At 47.9% G+C, this 16062-nt stretch overlaps 1 protein-coding gene across 1 annotated transcript in view; it reads right to left on the bottom strand.

Moving 5' to 3' along the window:
- Positions 1–16062, bottom strand: part of SEZ6L (seizure related 6 homolog like) — a gene marked incomplete at its 5' end in the record, with an annotated part of 203270 nt that overhangs the window by 187087 nt on the left and 121 nt on the right. The gene's annotated exons all lie outside the window — the stretch shown is intronic.

Raw genomic sequence — 16062 nt, 5'->3', positions numbered from 1 at the left:
TCCAAGCCCCAGTGGTGACTGCTGTCAAATGGGCATAATAGTCTCTAACCCGCTGGACCATGATGGGGGCTTAAATGGGAGTAAAGGGCGTAGCGTGTGTCTGGCATATAAATGGTAAGCATAACTATCATGAACAAAGGAATCATATAAGGTCATGGTTTAGGGGTCAAATAATCCAGGCACACTTGATCGATGCATCAGAAATCTCCAGGTACAGTGGGTAGAGCTTCTGAGGCAGTAGGCAGGGGTGCAGCCCAAGTATTTGTGTCTTTAAAGGCTCCCCAAGGGATTTTAACTCCCTCTTAAGTCCATCTTGAAAACTACTGATTCAGCCCAGGCTGCTAAATTTAGAGATGGAGAAACTGAGGCCCAGAGAGGGACAGCGATGGGCCCAAGGTCACACAGCACATCTCCACACACACACAGCTCCAGAATGCAGATATCTGACCCCTGGTTGGGTGGTCTTTCTGCTAGTCCATGCCAAGGAGTTAGGTTAAACCAAGGTGCCTGGCTCTGGCTAAGCCCCCTTGGGCAGTGTGAGGGCTGCCCTCACATACTCAGCTCATACTCTTCAGAGGTTATAAATACTCTCAGGATCCCCAGCTCTCTTTTTAACTTCTTCATGTATACAGCGCCCTGGGAGAATATCTGAAGTTCTTTGGAAACTCTTTATCTTGTTTATTATCACACACTGACAAGCTGAACCCTTTCTCTCCTGTTGCAGGGCTGGGCCATCACTTTTACCCCATTATGCAAATAACAAGTGATGGTTGTGGGGGATGCAGCCCACCCAGCACATGGATGGATATTTGATGGATCAATGAATGAATGAATGAATGAATGTGCTGAATCAGTGAATAAGTGAATAATCACCGAGAGTAAGTTCCTTGAGGGCTGGCACTGGCTTTTGTTCCAGGGCCTGGAGCAGAGCCTACACAGTAGACACTCATTAAATATTTGCTGCTTGTGGTGGAATCAGTGAATTTCCAGCACCCTCCTGGGAAAGACAGATGCCCAAATAAAAACTGAGACTAGTACAGGCTTATTACTACAGCAGGGGTGCCAGCCTGGGGCCTTGGGGCCAGCACAGGGAGAGGGACGGGGAGGGGACGCATTAGGGAAGGGACCCCGGAAGTGGGTACACGGTATTGGAGACTGGGGAGGGAACCAGTGAAGACAGCCTGACTTGGGCTAATTCTGGGCCTTGTTCCAGTCACAGAAAAGAGGCCCAAGAAATAGAAAAGCAAGTTACGGACCAATATGGAGAGCATGGTACCAGGTTGTAAGAATTCAGAGTGTATATGCTGGGACTTCCCTGGCGGTCCAGTGGCTAAGACTCTGCACTGCCACTGCAGGGGGTGGCGGGTTCAATACCTGATCAGGGAGCTGAGATCCCGCGTGCCGCGTGACGTTGCCAAAAAAAAAAAAAGAGTGTATGCCCAAATTGAGGGTCATTCTATAAAACAATGGGTCAGTCCTCTTCCAAAATGTCAATGTCAGGAAAAAGGGAAGCCAAGGAACCGTTCCTCATCTGAAAAATAGGACTCATTTTCTTTTTTTTATAAATTTATTTATGTTATTTATTTATTTTTGGCTGAGTTGGGTCTTTGTTGCTGTGCGCGGGCTTTCTCTAGTTGCGGTGAATGGGGGCTACTCTTCGTTGCGGTGTGCGGGCTCTAGGCATGCAGGCTTCAGTAGTTGTGGCACACGGGCTCCGTAGTTGTGGCTCGCAGGCTCTAGAGCACAGACTCAGTAGTTGTGGCGCACGGGCTTAACTGCTCCGCGGCATGTGGGATCTTCCCGGACCAGGGCTCGAACCCGTGTCCCCTGCATTGGCAGGCAGATTCTTAATCACTGTGCCAGCAGGGAAGCCCAGGACTCATTTTCAATATCACTAGCCTCTCAAAGTTGTTTGTGACCATCTAATACAATAACAGGTACCCTCTGCCACATGCATACAAGTAAATGACTATTTTTATTACTACTTAGAATAAAACTACTCCAGGACCTGAAAGAGGTAATTTGTTTATGGCCAAACCTCATTAACTGATTGTCCAAGTTTATGCTTTATGGACATAGTGGGTACCTAATTTACGTATATACACACACTCAGGTACATCTATGTAAGTCTCTGCAATTCAGGGTGTATTTTCCCACATGCCTAAGAGAATGCAGCACCAACATAGTTGCCATAAGTGAAATCAGTGACATTGCTCTCAGCAGGCCCTGACGGAGCTCTCTTGTCTGTGTCTATGAAGTCTGGAATGGTTCTTGAAGGTTTTCTTCAAGGGGCACACTTATGTGGCCCATGAAAGAGCATCTACTAATTTTTTCTTTTAGAAATGAGGGTGGGTGAGACCAAGCCAGTTTGCTTTGTGTAGATATTAGCCAGGACCGCAGGCAGTGCTCTGGGAATTGGCAGCTCCCAGCCCTGATCCCTTGGAGAGAGCTGCCCGCTTGCCTGGAAATCATCAGGGCAACACGAGAGAGAATGGAGGAGAGAAGAAAAAACTTGCATTTTTGACTCATACTTGAGTTTGAAGAATGATTAGCTGTTGGGACTTCCCTGGTGGTGCAGTGGTTAAGAATCCGCCTGCCAATGCAGGGGACACGGGTTCGAGCCCTGGTCTGGGAAGATCCCACATGCCGCAGAGCAACTAAGCCTGTGCGCCACAACTACTGAGCCTGTGCTCCAGAGCCCGCGAGCCACAACTCCGGAAGCCCGGGCACCTAAAGCCCATGCTCTGCAACAAGAGAAAGCCTGCACACAGCAACAAAGACCCAATGCAGCCAAAAATAAATAATAAAATAAAATAAATTAATTCAAAACAAAACAAAAAGGAATGGGTTAGCTGTAAGTTCTTTCAGGACAGGGATATGTTTTATTCATCTATCTCTAGCCCATGCCAAGTACCTGATACAGAGTAGAAGGTCTTGAAGGATGAGAAAGTGGTCTTGAATGAATGAATTAATGAATCCTAATCCACCACCATTTAGCCATCTGAGCCTCAGTCAGCTTCCTAATCTATAACTAAATGGCTATAACAGTCACCTTTGAAGTTCTGCTAATAATTAAGCAAAATCCTACAAATGAAGCCCTAGCAGGGATTCTAGGGCATTATAGGAGCTTGTTTCCTCCTCAGCCTTTCCAGAGGTCTACTTTCTTTGGAAACAGGGCAGGGGCATAGTGGAGAGACAGACAGATAAGACCCAGACTTTGCCCTCTGGAAGCTCCCGACCGCAAGAGGCCTCAGAGGACCAGGCCACACCCAAGTTGTTCCTTGTCTGGGCTTTTGTGGCTGATGTGAGATGAACCTTGCTCATAAAAAACTGGCCAGGGAGTGACGGCTCCACCCACCCAGATCCCTGCATTCTGCTTAGAACCTCAATTTTATTAAATAAGATAATAAAATACCTTAAATCGGGAAGCACAGTTTAGATGTGGGTGCTGTAAAGTCAATACACCTCTGTGAATTCCCAAAGACCATTTTATCTGTGGGGTTCATGCAACTGTGAATTCTGTCCCCACTGGTGAGGTAATTTATACACCAAGTCCCTCTTCCTCTGTCGAGACTCTTGGGAAAGGTCATTCATTCATTTATTCATAGCTGTATCTATATCGAGTACCTAATTCCTGTCAGGCACCATGCTAGCTCTTGATGAACAATTCCTTCTTTATTTCAAATAGATGAAAAAGGTACAGTTATTTTCCCTGCCCATGCTTTTTCCACAAGGCACAATCTGCCAAGGTTATACAGCTAGTAAGTGATGAAGCTAGGTCTCAGACTCTGGTCTCTGTGCCCCTAAACTCTGAGCTCTCGGCCACTGCCCCACACCCAATGAGCACCTGCTGACTGCACGACGTGCCATGCTCTGAGCCAGATGTTGGTGACACAGGCTTGAGGAGTTCTTAGTCTGGGAAGAAAACATCAGGCCTTAGCAGGCATGCTGATATTAAGCATTTCCTGAGCACTAATTAAGAATGATTACACTTCAGCAGTCATTCAACCAACAACTGTGCATTTATTGAGCTTCTGTTTTCTGGAGATGCGACTGTTGAGAGGCGGGGACTGAGAAAGAAATGTGATCTATTCCCTGCCTTGGAGGACCTCATTGTCCTGAAGGGGAGAAAGGCTTTCCAATGCTTGCATCTGAGGGGAAGTGATTAATGATGATGATAGTCCATTGATCGTGCATCCCATAACCAGACACTTGCTATGTCCTAGCACAAGTCTAGGTCCTGAACTCGAAATCACTCCATGTGGGTACACACTGATAGTGCATCCTTCTGACTTTCCTGTGACATCAACGGTAGGTCTAGATACATGTTTAATTAATGAGGAGGGTGATGATGATATGTGTTATATTGTATATGTTCCTATGCTTATTGAGCTCCTACTATGGGTACCAACCACTGTTCTACAAGTTTTATAGGATTAACTCACAGCTCCTTGCTACAATCCTATGATATGGGTCCATCTGTCATGCTCACTTCACAGCTAAGGAAACTGAGACCTAGAGAGGTTAAATAACTTGCCTAAACTTACACAGTTGAATTAACAATTCCTCACTTCACAGCTGAGGAAACTGAGACCTAGAGAGGTTAAATAACTTGCCTAAACTTACACAGTTGAATTAACAAGAGAGGTCTGAGGCTTTCTTTAAAAACAACCACAAGAAAATGTTGTTTCTAATACCAAGGCAAGTAACAGTATGCAAATTACCCCCAGCACACCATTTTTTATTTATGCCATAAATTAGGCAAATTTCCCTTCCAAAGCCCTGGAAAATGAGGCCTGATTCCACATATTTTGCATTCATTTCCAAGGTGGTTGGCCCCCAGTTAGCTTTACAGCTCAGTAAACCTGCTCTAAAGAGGGGCACAGAGGTGCAGGCCTCATCAGCAGGCTTTAGGGAATGAGAAGTGGGAGAGGCACTGGCCCTCTCCCTGTGCAAATCGCTTTATAGTTTAGTGATGCCCTTCCACATTCAGGGTTGCCACGTACAGTTGCATAGGTTGTGCACTGCTTAACTTCAGGGGAGCCCTTCACATACACTACAGTATGAATAGCGCCTCCTGCAGTTGTGCATGGAAGTGACCATACGCATTGCACTCTCACAAGCTACCCTGTGGAGGGAGGCTGAGGAAGTACTCTGTTCTCGTTTTGCAGATGGGAACCAGGGAGCTGAGCTGATGAGAGGACTTCCTCCAGCATCACACAGCACATAAATGGCAGAGCTGGGATCCACATTCAGGCCTGTCTCAGTCCTAACCCAGGGCTGAGTTCACCACTCTCAGAAAGTTCACTCCGAGTACGTTCTTTTAAACACCTCCCTATTTCCATAATGTTAAAGCTTTGGAGAAATCACAACCTTATATAATAGCCGTGTTACTACAACCGCCCATAGAACAACATGTTTGAAAAAGCACACCCTGTTTTCCCACTGGCCTCCATCACTGCTTCTAAAGACGTTGTTGTCATTCCGAAAGAACCTTTCACAAGGATGGGGAGGGCTCCTGGGACCCTATCTTGAAGCTTCTCTTCACTTTCTACCCTAGCTTGATTTTCAGAGATGATGGATCACCTTGAAATGCCTAAATACACCAGTTTTAGAGGACCCCTCTCATCAACTTCCGCCCTAAATTGTTTTTTCCTAAGTTTACCCAAATGATGTAAAGATTGTATATTTCCTACATATGCTTTTTGCTATGCCCCCTAAATCTGAGCCATTCATGGCCAAAGAATGCCTTTCTTTCTCTCCTTTCTCTTTTTTTCTCCCTTTCTCTCTTCCTTCCTTTCTCCCTCCCTTCCTCCTTTCCTTCCTTCCCTCTTCTCACTCATCCACTCAACAAAACGGCTGAGCATAGAGAGATAATAAGAGTCAACCCAATCAACAGACACTTACAACACATTGTGATTCTTTCCAGCTCCCTGGATGTGTTTATCAGTGAGGTCACAGCTTGATGAATATGGATGTACTAGAAAACGAGTTCCAGAGCCACATCCTCAGTTAGAAGGGTTGAGGAAGCAGCTATCGAGGGCAGCGGAGCAAGTGAGTGAAATGTCATTAGCGGTGATTACTCAACCCAAAGTATAGACCTGAACGGCCCCATGTTATGCCCCACGCATGCTTATCACCCCAGCCGCACATGATTGGATCAAACACAAACTGCCAACCTTCCGCCTGAGCAGGACAAGCCATATTCCTTTTAGGAACCTGAACCAGGAAACATGAAGAGGCTGAGTGTTAGGAGGTCTGTCTGGACTGCCATGGTCTAGAGCAGTACCATCCAATGGAGCTTTCTGTCAAGATGGAAACCTTCTTTCTCCATGCTGTCCAATATGGCAGCCGTTGGCCACACAGGGCTACTAAGTACTTGAAATGTGGCTAGTGGGACTGAGGCACTCAAATTCTAATTTGATTTAATGAATTCAAATCTAAAATTAAACAGCCACACGTGACTAGTGCTTTCCACAGAAGGCGGCACACCTGTAGAGTTTGAGCTGGAAGAAGGGTGGGTATGAGCCCCTGTATCCACCCATCTTGCCCTCACCTCCAGCTCCTGGATCATCCCTGGTGTCCTCTCTGCCCAAAGCTGGCCCTGACCACATCATCTATGACTCCTGCGACCCCTCCCTGGCTCTCTACACCCCACGCCCCTCGCTGGGTTTCTCAATCAGCCACTCTCTACAACCCATGGTGAGAGCAAGGAAACACAGGAGGGGCACCTGCCCTGGGACCTGCACCTCTCTGAGCTTCCCTGGCTTATTCTCGCTTGCTTGACTCGAGCCATCTTCTCGGATGGCACCACTGTGAAGCCACAATGGCCCGCATGTCAGTGGAGGTGATGAGGGAGATGCACAGTGAGTGAGCAGAAGGGGGCACAGGCAGTGGAGAGGGAGTCAGAGGCAACAGATGCACACAGAGAAGCAGATGCCATGAAAGAGAAATGCAGAGAGGAGCCACGCCCTGCAACAGCCTTGGTCCAACATTTGAGGTATCCTTTGAGCGAGCCTTCTTATTCTCGAGCTATCCTGAGCAAGTCTTTGTTCTGTACAGCCCAAAGAAATTGTGGTTCCTCCCTTGGGAGCCAGCACGGATTTGGGAATTTGAGAATCAGCTCAGAGCAACAACAGCAGCAGCAACAAATCATCACAATCATCTCAGAGTGAAGTGACTTATCTAAGGTCACATAGGCTGGAATGGATATCTCTGATTCTAGAGTCTGTGCTCTTCAATACACTATACTGCCTTGCCCAGTGGGGCTCCTGATCTTGGGTCAATGCTTCGTTTCAGCATCCTGAACTCACTGATGCATGAGCTAAGCTTTGGCACGTGCCTACCCCCAAGCTGGGAACGGGTGAGACAAGCAAACTGTCACAAAATGGATCAAACCCACCCTTCTTCCTTCTACGACTTATCCCAAGCTCCACATCCCATGTATTAGACTGTATCCACCCACCTTGCCCTCACCTCCAGCTCCTGGATCATCCCTGGTGTCCTACTTGCCCAAAGCTGGCCCTGACCACAACATCTATGCCTCCTGCGACCCCTCCCTGGCTCTCTACACCCCACGCCCCACGCTGGGTTTCTCAATCAGCCACTCTCTACAACCCATGGTGAGGGAAAGGAAGCCCAGGAGGGGCACCTGGCCTGGGACCTGCACCTCTCTGAGCCTCCTTGGCTTACTCTTGCTTGCTTGACTTGAGCCATCTGGTTGGATGGCACCATTCCCAGGTGCAAGCTGGTCCACTGATGCCTCGAAGATTCAGGTGCCAAGTCAGCACAGGAGGGAGGTAGAGCTTGATTTCAGCTTCTGCTGAAGCTCCTTTTATGCAGCCACTCCGCCATGGCCACATAACGTAAATATCCAATGTGGGTAAGGGATGCCACTGGTTTAATGGAGACAGATGCCCTTAAGGCTTTCATTGCCACATCTCCTTGGGTATCAGAACATATGCTTGAGGACAGCTGGGATTCTATGGTTCTTAAAGAGGAGGGAGGGCTTCCCTGGTGGCGCAGTGGTTGAGAGTCCGCCTGCCAATGCAGGGGACATGGGTTCGTGCCCCGGTCCGGAAAGATCCCACATGCCGCGGAGCGGCTGGGCCCGTGAGCCATGGCCATTGAGCCTGCGTGTCCGGAGCCTGTGCTCTGCAACGGGAGAGGCCACAACAGTGAGAGGCCCACATACCGCAAAAAAAAAAAAAAAAAAAAAAAAAAAGAGGAGGGAGTCACTTTAGAATGGGAGTGAGAAGACACAAGTCAGAGGTTCCAGTTCTGGCTCTGCCACTCACTTGCAGTGGGATTTTGAGTAAGTCAGTCCCTTCTCATCTTTGGGTCTCTTTCCTCAATAAAATGAAAATATCAGGGGGAGGGTTGAGGCAGGTGGGGAGCCTGAAGAACTGCTACTATCTGATGAATATTACAGATCCCAGGAAGGGTAGCTTGTTTATTTTTTTTTGCAGAGCATCTCTATACCAAGCCCCCCTCCATCCCATGATCCCCGGGAAGTGGGCAGAGAATAGACCATGACCCCCAAATGAGGCCCAATGCTGGCTCAGAGTGACAAAGCAGCTTGTCCAAGGTCACACATCTAATGAAAAGCAACAGAGTTACACTCAGGTTGTTCTGACTCTAGAGCCTGGGTTTTCATTCACTTTGCTATTCTTTCCCAGTTTTCAGCTGGGCATTTGCTGTTTTTGCAGCTGTCAGGGAGCCAAGAGAAAGCAGAGTCTACAACAACCAGTGTGGTGTCCAGAAAGTTCCTCATATTAAATGAGCTAAGCCATAGGGTAAATAATTGCAACCAATATTCCCGTTGGAAAGAAAGGTGCCCTCAGCAAGCACTCAATGAACGGTCCATCTTGTGGCCATGTGTCTGCACAAAGGTGGGTTTTTTCTCTTTACAAAATTTCTCTCCTCCCTCATCTTCTAATTTTCCTTTCTCCTTTTCCTATTTGTAGAATTCTTCAGTGAGTTCACATCTATTATCTCATTGATTTTCCTCATGGCAATCCTATGAGGTAGGACACTATTATTAGTCTCATTTTTCAGAGGAGGAACCAAGACTCATACCCGCTGCCTAAGACCACACAGAGGTAGGAGAAGGAGTCGGGAATGAAATTCAGATCTCAGGACTCTACCACCTCACCGCTAAGATTAAGATGAAAGGTCATTTAACAGAGTAAATGCACTTACACTGGGTTAGATACAGGCTAAGAGAGCTATGGATGAGTATGATTCAGCTGAGGTTTCTGGAAAGTTCATTGTCTAGTGGGAGGGAGGCATGTAAACTGGTAATTCATCAGTGTGTAAGTTACGCATAATAGGGGAATAGAACGCGTTGAGCGGGGAGACAGAAGATCATTCATGACTGCTATAAGGAGGAGAGAGGCAAGGGAAGGTCTTATAGAAAGAGACAATTAGGGACTAGGTTTTGAAGGATGAATAGAAGTTCACCAGGTGAACAATACTAGCAATAATGGCAACTTTTTATTGAGTGCTTGCTATGGGCTACACATACCTACGTACATTCTTGACAGTCTTTCAAGGGAGACACGACCCTCCCATTTTACATATCAGGCCAGAATAGGTTCAGAACGCTAAAGCAAATAGCTCCAAATCATGATGCTAAATCAGCTATCTGGGAATTTAATCTGGTCCTCTCTGAACTCCTTCAGCCTCCTAGGATGACAGTCCAGGATGAAGGAACAGCATGAGTAAGACAAGAAGGATGCTTCACCCAGAAGCCATCAGGGTGAGTATGAACTCTTTCTCCTCTTTGTGATCTGCTGTGAGATACCGGGCATCTGCCACTGGGTGAGATATCTCCCCTCCTGGAGGCCAGTCAAACCGCCTTGATTTCTGGATTTGCATCAGCTCTTATTTAGCCATTGCTATGTGATACCTATATGCTCATACTCTAGCATCTAGAACAAACCTGGGCTTTGGAGTCAACCAGTCTCGAGTTTGAATCCTGACTCCATCATTGCTTGCCCATGACACCTTAAGCAACTCCATCATTCACTGCCATGACACCTGTATGTTTCTAAGACTCAGTAACATGTAGTTAGTGACATCATCTGATAGAGTTGGGTGAAGATCAGCTGAGTGAATACAGAGTAAGCACATGGACGGTCCTGTGGCACAGAGTAGCCCACGCTCAATGGCAAATAGCATGTTATAGTTTGTAATTCTCTCATAACAAGCCCAGGAAAAAACACATGGGGGGTGTTTGGGGTCTTCAGCTTTCCGTGCCAGCACCCACTTCCCTGAAGCTTGAACTCCTGGCATGCATAAAGCATCTTGACTCCTGTGTCTCATCCCAGCCCTGTGAGGACAGCTTTGTGCATGGGGTAGTGGTTACTGTGATCCATTTTACAGATGGAAAAATTGAGGCTCATGGTTAGGAGATGGTTGAGCTTAGGTCCTGAACTCAGGGGCTTAGAGAAACCAAGCTACACTGTGAGTTCTCCATGAATGGTTGAGTGGCCTGGGAACATGAGAAATTACAAACAGCCACAGCTTCAAAACCAACCAATGAACCAGCCTCCCACCTTCTTTCATGAAGTCTCCTTTCCCTGCCTGGGAAGAATAACCCCTATGCTTTTTTTTTTTTTTTTTTTTTTTTAAGAGCTATTAAGAGCTTGGGAAAATCCTAGTTGATTTTGGTTTCTGTCCTGTCAGTCTTTGGAGTTGGGTGAGCTGGGGTTTGGACCCACCCCGCCTGGATGCACACTAACAGTGAAACATGCTTTGTACACATTTCATTTGGAAACACAGCAGGACCCAGCTTGGAAGGCGCTATGCCCAGCAGTCAAGCTCACAAACGCAGTAGCTAGGCTACCTGGATTCAAATCCTACCTCTGTAACCTCCTGGCTAACACCTGTGAGCTTCCTGAACGGGTAACAGCCCCTCTAAGCCGTGGTTTCCTCATCCACACAATGGAGAGAAATGGTGGAAATTAAAATAACCCATGTAAGGGCTGAATATATATTAAGTACTCATTAGATATAATGATTATGAATTAATTGCCTACACTTTAATTGTAGCCTACTTCACTTTACGACTCACTTCAATTTGACCAGTTTCACTTGAGTGCTTACAATGTGCCAGGAACTGTGTAGGCACAGGAGATACATCCAACACACACTTGACAAGTATTTATTGCACCCCCCCCAACCCAGGGGTGTGCAGAATTTGCACATGAGCTTGGGGAACGCTGCAAGTAAGAGGCAGTAGTGGGGCATGGCTCTAAAGGATTCTGGCTCAGGCCTGGGTTTGATACCAGACTGAAACCACTTCTTGGCTTTGTGACCTTCAACGCATTGCTTAACCTCTCTGTGCCTCGATTTCCCCGACCATAAAATTAGGAAAATAACAGCATCTACCTCATGGGGCTGTTGTGAGGATGCTCTGAACAAATCTATATAAACCACTCATCACGAGGCTTGGAATGAAATCAACACTCAATAAATGCTGTTTTCATCACTGACATAGTCCCAGCTATGGTCTAGTAAATTACGTCACATTGGTCCACTGACCTCAGCCCAATGCATCACCCTTTTACCCTCCCCTGAAAGCAGCCCTGTTCTCTTCCCAACCCCCACCCTCCACCACCACCAAAGGGTTTCAGAGGAACTACAGTAGCCAGAGGATTATACAAATATGCAAATCCTGTAAAGCAATGTTTACCCAGGGCTGTGCACTGCTGTCTATACTCAGCATCTGCGCTCGGCTGTCTTCGGAGAGGATTCCATCGGTGTCATCACAACCTCTAGTGGATAACAGTGAACACCGCGGCTCACAGGCCTTTGTTCCAGCTCTCACCTCCTCAGCAGCCCATGCAATCCAGGGGAACGCCGAAAGGGTGGGCAGATCCCAGGATCCTTCTACCCTTCTCACGTGTGCGCGTGCGTGACTGCCTCCCTTCCCTGCCCACTCGCTCCTGTTTCCCCAATTCCACAGGTGTGTGATGTGTTCCGAAAGTGAAGCCTTCTTCAGGATCATCATTGCCCCAAAGAAGAAATCTCCCGTGGCTGCTGGTACCTGTCACATCCCTTTAGGGCCAGCTCAGATGCTATTAACTCAGGGAAGCCTTCACTGACTACCTCTGGCCAGCATTAAACACACCCACCTGTGAGATCCCTGCACTCTGATTACAATCACCCCCTCCCAACATGTATCCCATGGTGTGGACACTGGTGATTTACCTGTAGGTCTTTCTTGCTAGGCTGCCATTACCGGGATAAGGACCTCATCATATTATTCTGTGTCTCCAGCACCCAATACAGAGCCCGCTGCATGCATAGGAAGTGCTTAGTAAATGTTAAATGAATGAAAGGATAACTGTTTTTGACAGAAAACTCTCTTCTTAGGTCTTCCTTCCAACCACTATCCTGCTATCCTATATCTCTGGTACAATGAACTCTGCTTTCTGGTGGTAATATTGAGGGTCAAAGAGATACAGTATGAGAGTTTGAAAAGAAAGGGAGTCTGCACCAGGTCATGCAAATTCCTCACTTGGGCTACTCGTTACCTTACCTCCAACCCTTCTACTTGGGCCTAAATTATCCAGATATTTATTCCAACATTTCCAACACCAATTTCAAGGATCTGCTTTCCAGGTGCCTACTAGGAGGGGCAATTTGCTCTTTGGAAAGTAGGGAAGAAAAGGGAGAAAACATTACTTGAGCATCTATTACATGCCAGGTGCTTTACAGGTATAAGTGTTATGTAATCACTGCAACCATCCTTCCAGGCTGGGACCATTAATCCCCACCCCACCTCCATCCCCATCCCACAGGTAGTGAAATGGTGGCCCAGAGAAGATCGACCTGACAAAGGTCACACACCCATAAACAATGCAGCTGGGCCTGACCCAGGTTGCTCCGATTCCAAAACCACATACTTCTTTTCTGGAACCCTATAAATCTAATCCCAGTGGCCAACTGAGTCAAACTCCTCAGAACAGCCTTGCCATGGCCTCTTTGGTGTTTTGCAATTTGGCTACATGAAGGAAACCACAAACTGGTATTAAAAAAAAGGGCAGTTGGACTCTGTATTCTAATGATGCCTTCCTTGGAGCATCCCCCCTCCCTCTTTTCACCTTTCCTTCCTCTTTTTCACTGCATATATCAGGCACCATCAAGTAATTTTTCTCTTAGAAATAGGAGAGCTCCATTCCACTGACCTCTGGCATTGCACACACCTGGTGGTTCCAAAGGTCAGAATTCACCTCTTCTGCCCTCAATCACCAACCGTAGCTTTGAGCGCCCCTAGTGGAGGTCTGTGCCAATGGCACGTTGCAGAATGTGGACCAAATATGAGGACCAGTAAATTGAGCCCTTTTGAATCGCTTTTTGAATAGCAGGAATGAACTTGTGAGCAAAACTAGAAAACAAACCGCTCTGATTAGGAAACATCCTTTTACCTGGGAAGAGGAAGGAAAGGAATATACCATTATTTTCCTAATGTCCAGCTGAGACATGCGAACACAAGAATCCCTCAGGCTTTGATAAGGTGGCCCCAGCAGGGGCGGCTAAAACTCCACAGATTAAAAAAAAAAAAAAAGAAAAATGCCGATCCACCATGAAAATAGTCTTTAAGTGAATCTAACGACAGTGTACATTAGAGACTGGAGGAAGCCGCAAATTTGAGTCTTATTAAGCAATATTGAATTTACTTTATTAATTCAAGGAAAAAGAAAAGAAATTACACTCAGGCTCTGCAGTCTTAGCACGTAGTTACAGCTATACCCCATGTGTATATCTTAGACAATAAGAAGCCTCTTCAAAAACAAGTTATATTTTATACTTATTCATGCCTTACAGCAAAATGGCCCAGAGAATCACGTGACCTACATAAGCATTTAGCAACAAGTCTCTTTCAAGTACTGTATTTACAAATCTCCTCACTGCACCATAAACAGAAGGACCGGCTTGCAACACGCAATGAGACGAATGGGTCTCCATCTGACATTAGTGGAAGTTGGGCTCCACGTTAAAAACAGAATATACTGTGGAAGGTCAATTGTTTCCAAATGCTCATAGGCTGCCCTTACTCCCTCCTTATGACTCACAGTCTTGGAGTCAGAACCACGCCGTTATTAATGAACCTTCTGAAGTAGCACACCGGTTGACTTTAATTTGGCAATGACCTGAAGTTAATTAAAATTATATGCTGGCTAGCTATAGAGCCGAGCAATTGGAAAAAATAATGTAAAATGTCTTAAAAATTAAAACACACACACACACATTTTGTGTTTGAAGCCAGGGGAGGAAGCAGGATATGAAATCCTTGTCTTGGATGACAATTCAATATGTGCCATTAAGACATTTTTCCTGGAGGGTGGTATATTGGAGAGTGCCGTCCTCAGAGGTAGAATCACTTTAGAAAAGCCAGCAAGCCACTGGGTAGCTTTCAGATTCAAAAGGGGGGTGAGGGAGGGAGATCTGGACTCTGTTCAAGGCCACCAAGCCATTGTTGGAAAAGACAGCTAATTAAGAAAGGGCATGCTGTGGTGGAAACGACTTATTTAAACCGATTCTCTTCTCCCATCTTTCCCAGAGAAATTGTCCAGACCTGGTGTAAATTGTGAATATTACTGCCTCATAAAAGGGGGGTTCTTTAACGATATGCTTTGTTAAACAAAAGGTGATGAATTATTTCCTTTGCTCTGTACTCTGGGCTCCACGTTTAAAGAGAAAGGGGTGGGGGATAAAATGCCTGATTTATGCTGAGGAGGGCACTCCAGGCCGTGGGGAAGAGTTGAAGAGAAGGAGACCCAGGGCCAGAGCCCGCGAGCGGAGAGCTGTCCGCGGCCTTCGGTGCTGAAAGCAGGTGCGCGCGCCAGGGGTCCAGAATTCCCCAGGGAGAAGGGACACCGCCTGTCCCCTAGCTCCCGGTCAAGACGGTCCAAGCCAAACACGGGGCTCCAGATGGACAGAGTGTGCGCCCTCCGGGTTGTCTTCAGTCTGGGGAGACCCTGCATTGCCTGCTTTTTCCCACGTGAGGGGCGAGTTACTGGGAACAGGAGTTGGACCTTTCAAAAGGCGAGGTCTACGAACGCTTCCCACCACTCTGGGGTCTCCTAGTGGCCTGATCAAACCCTCGAAGCTCTCCGGGTTAGTTTTGGATGAGTTCGGCGCCATACTCCCCTTTCCATCTCAAAGCCCCACCCACCTGACCACCCTCCACAATTTTCCCTGGGGAACCTCAGCGGGGTGGAGGAGAGGGTGCGGCTCCAGGTCTGGGAAGAAGGAGCCGTCATCCTCCGCTGAACTTGGACGCGCCCCCCCTTCTTCCCAACCGGCTAGCACGTGCCGGGTGAAACTAGCAACCCCCGCCCCGCCCCCAATTCAGAGTAGTGTTAAGAGACACCCGGCTGTTGAAGAGAGAAAAAAGGGGGAAGTCCGCTCACGTTCCCGCCTGTGACCTAAGATCTCCTCTCCCTCCCCCGCTAAGTTCTGAGAACCCGGAGCCCCCTCCACTGGCCTCCAGGCGAAAGCCACACCCAAGTTCGGCTTCCAGACACTTGGTTGGGATCGGTCCAGGGACCCGGTCCCTCGGGGCAGCCTGAACCAAAAGGAAGCAAGGGGTCCTAGCGTGGGAGGACGCGGCACTGCGACGGCCCCCAGGCGCACTGTTCGAGTCTAGTCCTCACTTGCACGGCGGGTCCCCTGCCCCCGCTTCTCGTCCTCTCCCTGAAAGGGTGAGAATTACCTGGCACCCGGCCCCGGGTGCGGCTGCAGAGAGCTCCGGGAATCTGGGGTCTGGAGGCGACCCCGCTCCAAGGAGATTCTCTGGGGCTGCACAGGGGAGTCAGCCGCACAGCCGGGAAGGCAAAAAGGGAGCCCGCGGCCGAGGCAGGAAAGCGCCCGAGTCCTTCAGACACATCCCCGCCTCCACATTCCCAGCAGCCCGGGCCAAGGGGACGCGGTTCCTAGTCCCGAATTTGGGCAGCCGCCCCCGCTCCACATCCCTGCAGACGTGGAGCGAGTCGTCTGGGCCGGCTAGGACCCCCAGCCGCCCCGCACTCGCGGCAACTTTGCCCCCTC

The sequence above is a fragment of the Mesoplodon mirus genome (genome assembly GCF_964341445.2).
Source record: "Mesoplodon mirus genome assembly, chromosome: 13".
In the NCBI taxonomy this organism is placed as follows: Eukaryota; Metazoa; Chordata; class Mammalia; order Artiodactyla; family Ziphiidae; genus Mesoplodon; species Mesoplodon mirus.
This window is presented reverse-complemented; position numbering and strand designations above follow the sequence as displayed.